This window comes from Panthera onca, chromosome F1, assembly GCF_046562875.1.
Source record: "Panthera onca isolate mPanOnc1 chromosome F1, mPanOnc1 haplotype 2, whole genome shotgun sequence".
NCBI classification, from domain to species: Eukaryota; Metazoa; Chordata; class Mammalia; order Carnivora; family Felidae; genus Panthera; species Panthera onca.
In genome coordinates, this window is record NC_138355.1 from 4,091,592 (window position 1) to 4,104,604 (window position 13,013).

At 43.3% G+C, this 13,013-nt stretch overlaps 1 protein-coding gene across 5 annotated transcripts in view; it reads left to right on the forward strand.

The window, feature by feature from the left end:
• The window catches only part of CNIH3 (cornichon family AMPA receptor auxiliary protein 3), a 199,001-nt gene that overhangs the window by 23,176 nt on the left and 162,812 nt on the right, over positions 1-13,013 (forward strand). For all 5 annotated transcript variants that reach the window (XM_078441030.2, XM_078441031.2, XM_078441028.2 and 2 more), the window contains 2 exons: positions 4,568-4,744; positions 7,516-7,706. The gene's annotated coding sequence lies outside the window, so the exon portion shown is untranslated. The remainder of the gene's footprint in view (positions 1-4,567; positions 4,745-7,515; positions 7,707-13,013) is intronic.

The following is a 13,013-nucleotide window of genomic DNA, read 5'->3' on the forward strand; positions in this document are numbered from 1 at the left end:
AGGCTGCATTCTTGGGATAAACCATGCTTAGTCATAATGTATTACTCTTTTAAATTTTTTATTTTTTATTTTTTATTTTTTATTTTTTAGAGACAGAGTGAGTACAAGTAGGGGAGGGGCAGAGGGAGAGGAAGAGAGAGAGAATCCCAAGCAGGCTCCATGCCCAGCACAGAGCCCAATGTGGGGCTTGATCTCATGACTGTGAGATCATGACCTGAGCCAATATCAAGAGTTGGGCGCTTAACCGACTGTATTACCCCTGTATTACCCTTTTAATAATTGTTGGATTCCATTTACTGAAATTTATTTAAGAATTTTGTATCCATGTTCATGAGGATATTGGTCTGTGGTTTTTTCTCTTATAATGTTTTTTGGCCTTGGTATCAGAGCAGTGCTAGCTCATAGAGTGAAGTGGGAATTATTTACTCTTCTTCAATTTTCTGGAAGACTCTGTGTAGAGTTGGTGTTACTTTTTCCTTAAATACTTGGTAGAATTCACTATCTGGGCTAGGAGCTTTCTTTGTGGAAGGATTTAAACCTTAATTAATTTAATTTAATGCCTTTAACAGAAATAGTTCTATTCAAGGGGCACCTGGGTGGCTCAGTCGGTTAGGCGTCCAACTTCGGCTCAGGTCATGATCTCGCAATTTATGACTTTGAGCCCTGCCTTGGGCTTTGTGCTGACAGCTCTGAGCCTGGAACCTGCTTCAGATTTTGTGTCTCCTTCTCTCTCTGCCCCTCCCCCATTTGTGCTCTCTCTCTATCAAAAATAAATAAAATATTAAAAAAAAATTAAAAAAAGTCTATTCAAGTTATTTCTTCTTGAGTGAGCTTTCATAGTTTGCATCTTTCAAACAATGTTTTATCTAAGTTGTCAAATTTATAAGCATAAAGTTGTTTATAATATTCTCTTGTTATCCTGTTAGTATCTGTAAAGTCTGTAGTGATGTCACTTATTTCTGTCATTCCTGATATTGGTAATTTGTCTCTTCTCTCTTTTTTCCTGATCAGTCTGTCTAGAAGTGTATTAATTTTATTGATCTTTTCAAAGAACCACCTTTAGATTTCATTTATTCTGTATGTTGTTTTTCTGTTTTCTATTTCATCGATTTTCTCTTTGATCTTTGTTATTTCCTATGTTCTGCTTACTTTGGTTTCATTTATTCTTCTTTTTCTAGTTTCATATCATAGGTCCTGAGGTCATTGATTTGAGACCTTTCTTTTATTCTAATAGGCAATTAGTGCTGTAAATTTCCCTATAAGAATTGCTTTAGTAGAATCCCACAAACTCTGATAGGTTGTATTTTCATTTTCATGTCATGAAAAGTACTTTCTAATTTTCCTTTTGATTTATTCTTTGACCCATGGGTTATTTAGAGATGTGTTATTTGGAGATTTTTCCGGATATCTTTCTGTTATTCCTAATTTAATTCCATGTGATTACAGAACATACTTTGTATGAGTTAAGCCCTTTTACATTTATTGAGATAAGTTTTATGGCCCAGAATATGATCCATCTTGATAAATGTTCCATGTGTACTTGAAGAGTGTGCATTTTGCTTTTGTTGGACACAGTTATTATTTATCTGATTACATTTTTAAAAGTTTATTTTATTTAGTTTGAGAGAGACTGTGTGAGCGACCAGGAGATGGGCAGAGAGAGAGGGAGGGAAAGAGTCTCAGTAGGCTCCCACTCTCAGCACAGACTGATGCGGGGCTTGATCTCACAAACAGTGAGATCATGACCTGAGCCAAAATCAAGAGTTGGACGCTTAACCAACCTACCGAACCACTCAGGTGCCCCTCATATGATTACATTTAAATTTATCATCGGAGCACCTGGGTGACTCAATTGGTTGAGCGTCCGACTTCGGCTCAAGTCATGATCTTGTGGTTTGTGGGTTTGAGCCCCGCATCGGGCTCTGTGCTGACAGCTCAGAGCCTGGAGCCAGCTTCACATTCCATGTCTCCCTCTCTCTGCCCCTCCTCTGCTTGTGTGCATTCTCTTTCTCTCTTGAAAATAAATAAAAAACATTAAAAAATTTGGTTATGTGAAATATTAAAAAAATAAATTTATCATTTATATTTGTTTTCTATTAGTTTCATCTGTTCTTTATTCCCTTTTTCCTCTCTTGCTGCCTTCTTTTGGATTTGAATATTTTTTATGTTTCCATCTTATCTTTTTTATTTGTTTGTTTATTTATTTTTGAGAGAGGGAGAGCATGAGCAGGGGAGGGGCAGAGAGAGGGAGACAAAGAATCCAAAGCAGGCTCCAGGCTCTGAACTGTCAGCACAGAAACCCAATGTGGGGCTTGAACCCACAAGCCATGAGATCGTGACCTGAGCTGAAGCTGGATGCTTAACCGACTGAGTCACCCAGGCGCCCCTCCATTTTATCTTCTTTGTTGGCTTGTTAGTTGTATCTCTTCACCTTGATGTTTTAGTGGTTACGTTGGGGTTTTAGGGTCGCGGTATTGTCTTTAACTCGTCAGTCTGCCATCAGGTTACATTCTGCCACTGGAGGTGTAGTGTGAGAGCCCGTGGAGTCCACCTTTGTTTCTCTCCTCCTGGTTTCTATGCCATTGCTGTCATATCTTTTACTTACATATTTGCTATAGGATGTAAGAAACCCTAGGCTATCTTGTTGTTTTTATGTAAATAGTAAGTTTCTTATTCTCTTTAACTTTTTCTTTTGAAACGATTATAGATCCACAGGAAGTGGCAGAGAAATGTATAGGAAGGTCCGGTGTCCCCTTCAGCCGCCTCCTTCAATGTTGATCTCTTGTGTAACCATAGGACTGCATTAAAACTAGGAAATTGGCATTGATCCAACCCAGAGTTTATGCAGATTTCCTCAGCTCTACATGCACTCATTTGCGTGTGCGTGGATGTGTGTATGTATGTATCTGTGCAGTTTTACTTTACGCGTGGCTTCCTGTAATTGCCACCACAAGTGAGGTACAGTGTCTCTCATCACCACAAGGCTCCCCTGTACCTTCATAGCCACTCTGCCCCCCTTCCTCCAATCCGTGACCTCCGGCAACCACTAATCTGTTGTCCATTTCGTATTCCAGTTATCTCAGGAATGTTATGTAAATGGAATCGTTTACATGGTATCGTGCAATATATAGCCTTTTGCTTTCCCTGGAAGCCAGCCCAAGGTCTCATTGTACCAAGAATTTGTGCCTTTGATCTCTCAGTAGTATTCCTTGGTGTGGATGTCCCGCAATGTATTTAATTATTTATACATTGAAGGACATTTGTGTTGAGTCTAGTTTTTGGCTATTACAAATAAAGTTGCTATGGACATTCACGTATAGGTTTTTGAGTGTATGCGGGTTTTGATTTGCCTGGGATAAATACCCAACAGTGCTAAGGCTGGGTTGCATGGTAAGTGCGTTTTTAGTTTGAGAAGAAAATGCCAAATTATTTTCCAGAGTGGCTGTAGCCTTTTATATTCCTATCAGCAATCTCTGGGTGATCCAGTTTTTCCACATTCTTGCCAGCACTGAGATTTTTTGTTTTGTGGCTTTAACGTGCATCTCCCTGGTTGCTGATTTTTGACATTGGGTCATTTGGTTATTTTCCATCTGTATATTCACTTCATTGACATGTCCTTAACCAACTTTCTAACCGTATTGTGTGCCTTTCTGCTATTGAGTTTTGAGAGTTCTTTATATATTCTAGACACCGAGTCCTTTGGTAGATGGGTGGTTTGCAAAGATTTTGTTCCAGTCTGTAATCTGTCTTTTTGTTTTCTCAACAGGTTCTCTCACAGAGCAAACATTTCTAATTTTTAAGAGGTCTGATTTGTCAAGTTTTCCTTTTTACGGATCATATTATTAACGTCAAATCTGAGCACTCTTCCTAGTTGAACATCTTCAAGATTTTCTCCTGTGTTGTTTTTTCCTCATAATTTCATAGTTTTACATTTTACATTTGAATCGATGCATTTTGAGTTAATTTTTGTAAACGGTGGAAGGCTGCGGTTGGGGTTCATTTTTTTTTTTTTTTTTTTTTTTGCCAATTGACTTTTTATCAGCAGTTTTCAGCATAGATATGATATGCCTTGAAATGGCTTTCTTCATGTTGCAAGTGCCGGGGTTTATGGGGCTTCTCATATCTGTGGCTTTACAGTTTCCATGCAATTTGGTAAAATTTCAACCACTGTTTCTTCAAATATTGTTTTATGTCCCTATGCCTCGTACCCTTGGGGGATTCCCATTACATGTATATGAGGCTGCTTGACATTGGCCCACAGCTCACCGAGGATTTTATTTCTTTTCTCTTTCTGTTTACTTTTGAGTAGCTTCTATTGCCATGTCTCAAATTCACTAACCTTTTCTTTTGCAATATCTACTTTGCCACTGATTCTTACTGACCTAATTTTTGTTTCAGATAATGTAGTTTTTGTCTCTAGAAGTTTGTTTTTTTTTAAGGAGTTGTTTAGGTGTTGGCTGGTATTTTATTTTATTTTACTTTATTTTTTCAGCTTTATTAAAGTATGATTGACAAAAAAAATGGTAAGATATTTATTTGTAAAAAATTTTTCTTTGTTTAATTTTAGAGAGAGCGGGAGCAAGGTAGAGGGGAAGAGGGAGAAACAAAGAGAATTCCAAGCAGTCTCCACACTGTCAGCGCAGAGCCCCATTCGGAACTCGAACCCACAACCTTGGGATCATGAGCTGAGCCGAAACCAAGAGTCAGCACTCAACTAACTGAGCCATCCAGGCGCCCTAAAATGGTAAGACGTTTAAAGGATACGCTGTGATGATTTGATATATGTGTACATTGTGAAAGAGTTTCTCCCATCCAGTTAATTAACGCACCCATCACCTCCAATATTTATCTTGTGTGTGTTTGTGCGTATGTGTGTGAGAACATTTGAGTTCTCTCTCTCTTAGCAAATTTCAGTTATGTGACACAGTATTATCAGCTGTAGTCCCCATGTTGTGCATTAGATCCCGAGTCCTTATTCATCTTCTAGCTGAAAGTTTGTGCCCTTTTAACAACCTCTCTATTGTCCCCTCCCCCGCTGTGGCATCCACTTGTCTCTTTTCTGTTTCTTTTTTCTTTTTTTAAATTTTTTAAATGTTTATTTTTGAGAGAGAGACAGAGAGAGAGAGAGACAGAGAGACAGAGTGTAAGCAGGGGAGGGGCAGAGAGAGAGGAAGACAGAATCCGAAGCAGGCTCCAGGCTCCGAGCTGTCAGCACAGAGGCCGGCGCAGGGCTCGAACTCAGGAGCTGGGAGATCGTGACCTGAGCCGAAGTCGACCGCTTCACCGCCTGGGCCCCCCCAGGTGCCCGTCCGTTCTCTGTTTGTGTGAGCTTGACTTGTATTGCTTGGTTGCACACGGAAGTGACACCGTGTAGTTTTTCCCCTTGGCTTAGTTCAGTTCGTGTGATGCCATCAGGGTCCATCCACGATGTCACGAGCGTCAGGGTTTCCTTTCTCGTGGCGGAATGATATCCCAGTGTACGTATGCGTATGTGCGTGTGCACGTTGTTGTCCATTCCTTCGCTGATGGACACTTAGGTTGTTTCCATATCTGGACCCTTGTGAAGAATGCTGTAAGAGGGGCGCCTGGGTGGCTCAGTCGGTTGAGCGTTCAACTTCGGCTCAGGTCATGATCTCATGGTCCGTGAGTTCGAGCCCCGTGTCGGGCTCTGTGCTGACAGCTTGGAGCCTGGAGCCTGTTTCGGATTCTGTGTCTCCCTCTCTCTCTGCCCCTCCCCTGCTCACACTGTCTCTCTCTGTCTCAAAAATAAATAAACGTTAAAAAAAAAAAAAAAAAGAATGCTGTAAGATCACAGGGCTGCAGACGCCTCTTTGATGGCCTGCCTTCCTTCCCCTGGATGTATACCCAGAAGTGAAATTACTGGCCCATAAGGGAGCTCTATTTTTAATGTTTTGAGGAACCTCTGTACTGTTTCCCACAGTGGTGGCACCACATTAGGTCCCGCCAACAGCACAGGAGCTTCTTCGTTTGATGTGGTCCCACTTGTTTATTTTTGCCTTTGTTGCTTTTGCTTTTTGGTGTCAAATCCAAAAACTCATCGCGAGAGAGGTGTCAGGGAGCTCACCACCTACGTTTTCTTCTAGGATTTTTATGCTTTCAGGTCTGAAATTTAAGTCTTCAGTCGATTTTGAGTTGATTTTTGTATATAGTGTGAGACTGGGGTTTGATTTTATTCCTGTGCACGTGACTGTTCAGTTTTCCCAGTGCTATTATTTACTGAAGAGACTGTATTTTCTCCGTTGTACGTCCTTGCGTCCTTTGTCATAAATCAGTAGACCAAAAATGCATGGGTTTAGTTTTGTGCTCTTTGTTCTGTTCCATTGCTATATTGTCTAGAAGTTTGATAAGAGTCTTTAAGAAATAGCTTTCAGGTGTCCGCTGAAATTTTGAACAAGTATAATACAACTGTGATGGCTGTTTTTATGTCCTTGTCTGTTAATGCTCACACCTGGGGCTATCAGTTGTGGGTCGGTTTATCCTCATTGATCATTCTCCTTGTTAAGGGTAAGGTTTTACTATTCCTTTGTGTGGCTGGTAGTCTTTCATTGGATGTTTAACCTTATTGAATGCTGGATATTTTTGTGCTCCTATTAATATGAAAAACAATTTTTGGGGGGGCGCCTGGGTGGCTCAGTTGGTTAAACATTCGACTTTGGCTCAGGTCACGATCTTGCCTTTTGTGGGTTCGAGCCCCGCGTCGGGCTCTGTGCCGACAGCTCGGAGCCTGGAGCCTGCTTCGGATTCTGTGTCTCCCTCTCTCTCTGCCCCTCTCCTGCTTGCACTCTGTCTCTCTCAAAAATAAATAAACATTGGAAAAAGAGAAAAACAATTTTTAAAAATGTTTATTTATTTATTTTGAGAGAAAGAGAAAGAGAGCACCTGGGGGAGGGACAGAGAGAGAGAGAAGGAGAGAGAGAGTCCTAAGCAGACTCTGTGCTATCAGTACAGAGCCCCATACACAGCTCGATCCCATGAACCACGAGATCATGACCAAAATCAAGACTCAGATGTTTAACTCACTGAGCCACCCAGGCATCCCATGAAAAACAATTCTTTAAGGATCTTCTTTTTAAAAAATATTTATTTATTTATTTTGAGAGAGAAAGAGCTGCGCACAAGAGTGGGGGAATAGAGAGAGAGGGAGAGAGAGAATCCCAAGTAGGCTCTGTGGTGTCAGCACAGAGACCAGTGTGGGGCTCAATCTCACAAACCGTGAAATCATGACCCGAGCCAAAATCAAGAGTCAGACGCCTAACTGACTGACCCACCCAGGCGCCCCTAAAGATTTTAGTTTTAAGTAATCTCTACTTGGGGCCCGAACTCACCACCCCAAGATCAAGGATTGCAGCTCCACTGGCTGAGCCAGCCACGGACCCCGAAAGACAGTTTTTTGAAGAGAATTACTAGGACTTTTAGTTTTGTTTAGTTTCATCAAAAAAAAAAAAAAAAAAACAAAAAAACCACAAATATGTCATAAAGCTTTTTTTCCTTTAGGGAGAAAAAAAAAGGAACAATTTTCATAAAATCAAGTAAGCCATGGTAACTTGAAAAACGTCGGGAATCACCGGTTTACAAGTTATGCGTGAACAGAAGAATAACCGTCACAGCCCCAGCTGGCCGCTTCGTGCCAATGGCAGCAAACAAGGTCAACTCGAGAAAGGTCAATTAAGTGTTTGGAAGTCCTGGTGAGTGCTTAAGCAGACCGATTCACGGGGACATCAGTGTAGATCTGTCTTTGGTATGCGTATGTCAATATCCTAGGCATGTTTTTGAGTTCTGCTCTGGGATGCTGTTACGTTCATTGTCAGCAGTCGTCTGGTGTCGCCTGCCCTTGTTCACGAGGTCCCTGTGCAGGTGCTCGGGCTCCGCCATATCGGGCCCCTCTGGCGTCTCTTCCAAGATGCTGTCTTTTCTTGGTCATTTGGAGTCCCTCACGTCTCGTGAGAACACACTCGGGTTTTCACAGGAGGACCTTTCTCTCTCCTCCCTGCGTTTTCTCCTCTTGAAGTCCTAGAACTGTTGTCCAGCCGGGGGAAAGAGGCCCCTTCACGAGTCACTTACTGTATCAGGATTTCTTCTTTGTTTTCAGGCCTTGCTTGTTTTCCATCCCAGGCGGACTGCCGTTTTTCTTTTGCTTTCTCTTTCCCCCTTTCTCGCTTTTCAAACTTGGGTTATGGGAAATCTTAGGCCTGCCCAAATACAGAGACGGTACAGTGGGCTCCCGTGTGCTCGTCAACGACCATTTTTCCAGTGCTGTGGATTTGCAAACATTAGAGACTCGTCTTCGAGTACAGACGTCATGTGGGGGGACGCACAGCCCTGGTCTCGTGTGGTGTGGGTGTAAGACTCCTGGTTTGTTTTCCAGGTCCAGATGGATACAACGCGAAAACTAAGAGTCTTCAGTGATTTTCAGGGGATGGACCAGGCATCTAAATACTCTCTGACTTTTTGTTTTGTGCGTGGTCCTCGCAGCTTGTAGCTTTTTCTGTGCTTTGTTTAGTCTCTGGTTGATTTAGGCCGTATCTCATCTTTGATCTGGATTTACACTCCATGCATGTAGATCCTAAGCTTCCTTCGTCTTCCTCCTCTTCCCCCTCTCCTCCTCCTCTTCCTCCTTCTTTTGCTTCCTTCTCCTTCTCCTCCCCCTTCTCCTCCTATATATATACATATATATACATACATATATGTATATACATATATATATATATATATATACACGTAGAGTGTTTTTATATATCAAGTAATGGATAAAACCATACTAAGATAAAATCGCAAGAGGTGTCTGGTAGAATCCTGTCACTACTACGTACTAGTTAGCGTGACTTTTCCAAATCTGAACCTCTCTGAGATTCAGCATCATCATCTATAAATTGAATAGTGCCCACCTTTAGGAGGGTTGGTAGGATCAGAAATAACACAAGTAGGGGCGCCCGGGTGGCTCAGCCGGTCGAGCGTCCGACTTCGGCTTAGGTCACGATCTCGCGGTTCGTGGGTTCGAGCCCCACGTCGGGCTCCGTGCTGACAGCTCGGAGCCTGGAGCCTGGAGCCTGCTTCGGATTCTGCGTCTCTCCATCTCTCGGCCCCTCCCCTGCTCATGCTCTGTGTCTCTCTGTCTCTCAATAATAAATAAGTGTTTAAAAAATTAAAAAAAAAAAAAAAGAAAGAATGCAAGTAGAGTGCATCACAGTGCCGGGAGCACAGGAGTAACTCAGGATGACAACCGCCACGATATGACACATGTGGCATGGCTGAGAAACGGGTGACAGAGAATATCACCCCCGACTGGCGGCTAGGCAGGCACCAGTGACTACAACACTGGCTGAAGTCACTTATGGAGCCAGCGACAGATCCAGAACCAAACACATAAATGCCACTTCCTGGACGCAGAGGCTGCTGCAAACATACCCAAATCTAATTTCTGCTCGTATCTTTGTGGGTGAATTCTTTTTTGCAACAGAAATAAGACATTTCCAGCGGCTCTTTTCAGGGGGTTTACTAAATTCATGGTTCCAGGCGTCTCGTTTTGGGCATTGTGCCCCAAACCGTGCCCTTGTATCCACGGTGAGACTTTGAAGGAGCCTCTCAGACCGGCACCCGTCTGCCGGGGCGTGTTGTTGAGTTTACTTGTGGACAGGCTGCCTCTCAGAAGCACGGGCTGCAAGTGGACAGCGTGCAAGCAGCCCGAGGAAACGGCCGCGACGCGACGTTTCACGGAGAGAAGGGAATGCTAAGAGTCCCGCTCACCCTGCGTCTGCCTCTGCGACTCTCTCTGCCTTGCTGTCTCTCTGACATACACACAAACGGAGTCCTGTCGAGCTTCTAGGCTTTACGCCCTGGAGGGGCGTTCACACCTCTGCAACTGTGTACGCTTTCCAGGTGGAGAGATGGTCCCGTTCAGCCGTTTCTCCTTACATGTGACACAAGCGTCGCCGTGTGTCGCGGTTAATCACCTGGAGATGTCCCTAGGATATAAATTCTGCCTAAAAGCGAAAGGCACCTTCAAGCAGAATTAGTGAAAATTGTGTGGACGAGGCTCCCGCTTTTGTCCTAAACGGACAAAGTTTGGGGAGAAAAGGACTGTTTGAAGGGGATCTGGAGAGAGGCCCCTGGAACTGTCGCCTGCTGATAGGAGACCCCTTCTCACTCGGGACTCACAGGGTTACGTTCTCCCTTCGGTAGGGACGACCGTAAGCAAACCGAGCAAATCAGGATGCAAGGCCTGGGAGAGAATGAAACCCTCTCCTTCCTCAACAAGAAGCATCTGGGTTCCTCCCTCTTGTCTTTTTCAAAGCCCTATTTCCCACACTGAGCACAGCGGCTGTCCCTGAGGCATCTTTGTGCCCCTTGCGCCTTTCATCGTGCTTTACATACAGTAAGCACTCAATAAAGAATTAGGTTGGGTGCTGAACGCATAAATGTGTATAAGGGGCAAATCTGCCGTGTTGCCAGGCGCTGAGTCGACCGCTAAGGATGTGTATGTATCCTGGAGTTCCTGAGTTTCACTGAGCTTGCTGTCTAGATGGGGTAGCAATTTGGGGAAAAGCATGGCCATTATGTCTTCAAGCGTCTTGTCTGTTTCTCTTCTCCTCTGTGACTCTAATTGCACGTATGTTTACCCTTCTCATAATGTCCTGCAGCTTCCTGAAGCTGTTATTTTTTCATCGTTTTTTTTTCCCTTTGGCTCTTCAGAGTAGAAAACAAATCTACTGGGGCGCCTGGGGGGCTCAGTCGGTTAAGCGTCTGACTTCAGCTCTGGTCATGATCTCATGGCTGTGGGTTCAAGCCTTGCATCGGGCTCTGTGCTGATGGCTCAGAGCCTGGAGCCTGTTTCAGATTATGTGTCTCCCTCTCTCTCTCTGCCCCTCCCCTGCTCAAGCTCTGTCTCTCACTCTCTCTCTCAAAATAAATAAATAAACTTAAAAAAAAAGAGAGAGAAGAAATCTATTCATCTGTCTTTAAGTTCGTCTTCATTCTGCTGTTAAGCCCATCCAGTGGTTTTTAACATTTCAGATAGATACTTTTCAGTTCCAGAATTTCTATTTAGTTCTTTTTGTAGTTTCTAGTTACCTGCTGGTATTTTTCATTTATTATAAACATACTTTCCTTTATGTCCTTGAGCTTAGTTACGATAATTGTTTTATAGCCCTTATCTGCTAACAGTATGTGAATCATACTATTCATACAACACACACTATTCATCAGGGTTGATCTTCATTGATTTTATTTCTTTCTGGAGTGTAGATAATGTCTTCCTGTTTCTTTGTAATTATTCTAAGTACTTTTTTAAGTTTATTTTTTTATTTTTTAAGTTTATTCTTTTTCAGAGAGAGAGAGAGTGTGCGTGCATGGGGGTGGGGGGGAAAGGCAGAGAGAGAAGGAGGGAGAGAATCCCAAGCAGGCTTCTCGCTGTCAGGACAGAACAGAGCCTGACATGGGGCTCAGACTTACGAACCGTGAGATCTTGACCTGAGCCAAGGTCAAGAGTCAGACGCTTAACCAACTGAGCCACCCAGGCGCCCCAATTGTTAAGTAGGTTAGAACCGTGTCCTGGACATTGTGAATGATGTGGTGTCGAGATTCTCAACTGCGGTATGTTCTCGTGAAGAGTTGTGTTCTGTGTTTGTTTGTTTGTTTGTTTGTTTGTTTCTGGTGGTAGGCAGTTAACTTGGTTACATTCAGACTGCTAGCTTTGTCTTCTGTGCTGTGAACCGTAGGTCAAATTTCTGCCCACTTCATGTAGTCTTGGCTGGATGGCTTGAGGGCTGCTTCCTCCAGTGTGGTTCTGGCACGAGCCAGGGACTCCCGCAAAATTTATGCACGCAGTCTGGGGCTCTTCCTTTCTGGCTCTCCACTTTCCAGGGTTTCCCCTTTGCTTTACAGGAGCTGTGTCTCTCTCAACTCTATGTTCTGGTGCTTCACGGGAGTAAGACTTTGGGTTTTCTTTCTGACTTTTAGCTGCCTCGTATACTGTAATCCAAGCACGTCCCCCTGGATAAAAGCCATAAAAACCAGGAAATGCACCCACTTCTTTTCCCTGCATCCAATTGCTCACTTCCTTCCGGTATCTGCCTGTTCTGGTTACTCCCCAGTGTCTTTGGTTGGTTGTTTTTATGTTTTGCCCAGAGTTTACAGTTGTTATTTGTGAGAAGGTTGGTTTGACAGGAGCCACACGGCCATGACTAGAAGCAGGTATGGAGAGAGGTATGTAGGACCACAAGATGGGGACAGATAAGCAAGTCACTGTCACAGAAGGACTCAGAGATGAAAATACCTTAAGAAAACAACTTGGCTTATAAAGAAGTTTGTAAGGGAGTCCAGGCTTGAGAAAGACAGGCTGACCGAGGAAAAAAGGCAACAGGTGTTTAAAGGGAAGAAATTACTGAATCACTGAGTTTATAGTCAGTCTGTTTAGCATAGAAAAATTAGTTTTCTTGCATGATTTTAGTATTTACAGAGGCTGAGACGGATCTTCAGACATCAACTTTGTAAAAGTTAGGGAGAGACATGTTTTTTTGTAGGAGGTCAGTAACCTGCAGGAAAGCTTCGAGGTTTCATATTTTGCGGGCTGGGAGCACACAGAGCGATCCTGGTTTTTGTGATTTGGTTCTGTTTGTTTGTTTGTTTTGTCTCCGGGTGCAAAGTGGACAGGTGTGCAAAGTGGACGGGTGCAAAGGGGAGGGTGGGCCAGCCAGTTCTCCTTACAGTCCAGCCCCAACCTGACACTCAGATTTGACCTCTTAGGTTGTTTTGAAGTTTTCTGGTTCGGTGTAACTCGACTGATATCTTGTTATGTTCACTGGTTCACCGCTTATGTTCACTGGTTGTTAATACACAACTTTCTCGACTTACAACGGAGTCAAGTCCGATAAACCCCTCGTCAGCTGAAAATACCGTTAACCCGGAAATACAGTTAATACACCTGCCGACCTCGAAACTTCTCAGAAACCCCCATTAGCCTGCAGTTGGGCAAAATCATCTAACACAAAGCCCAT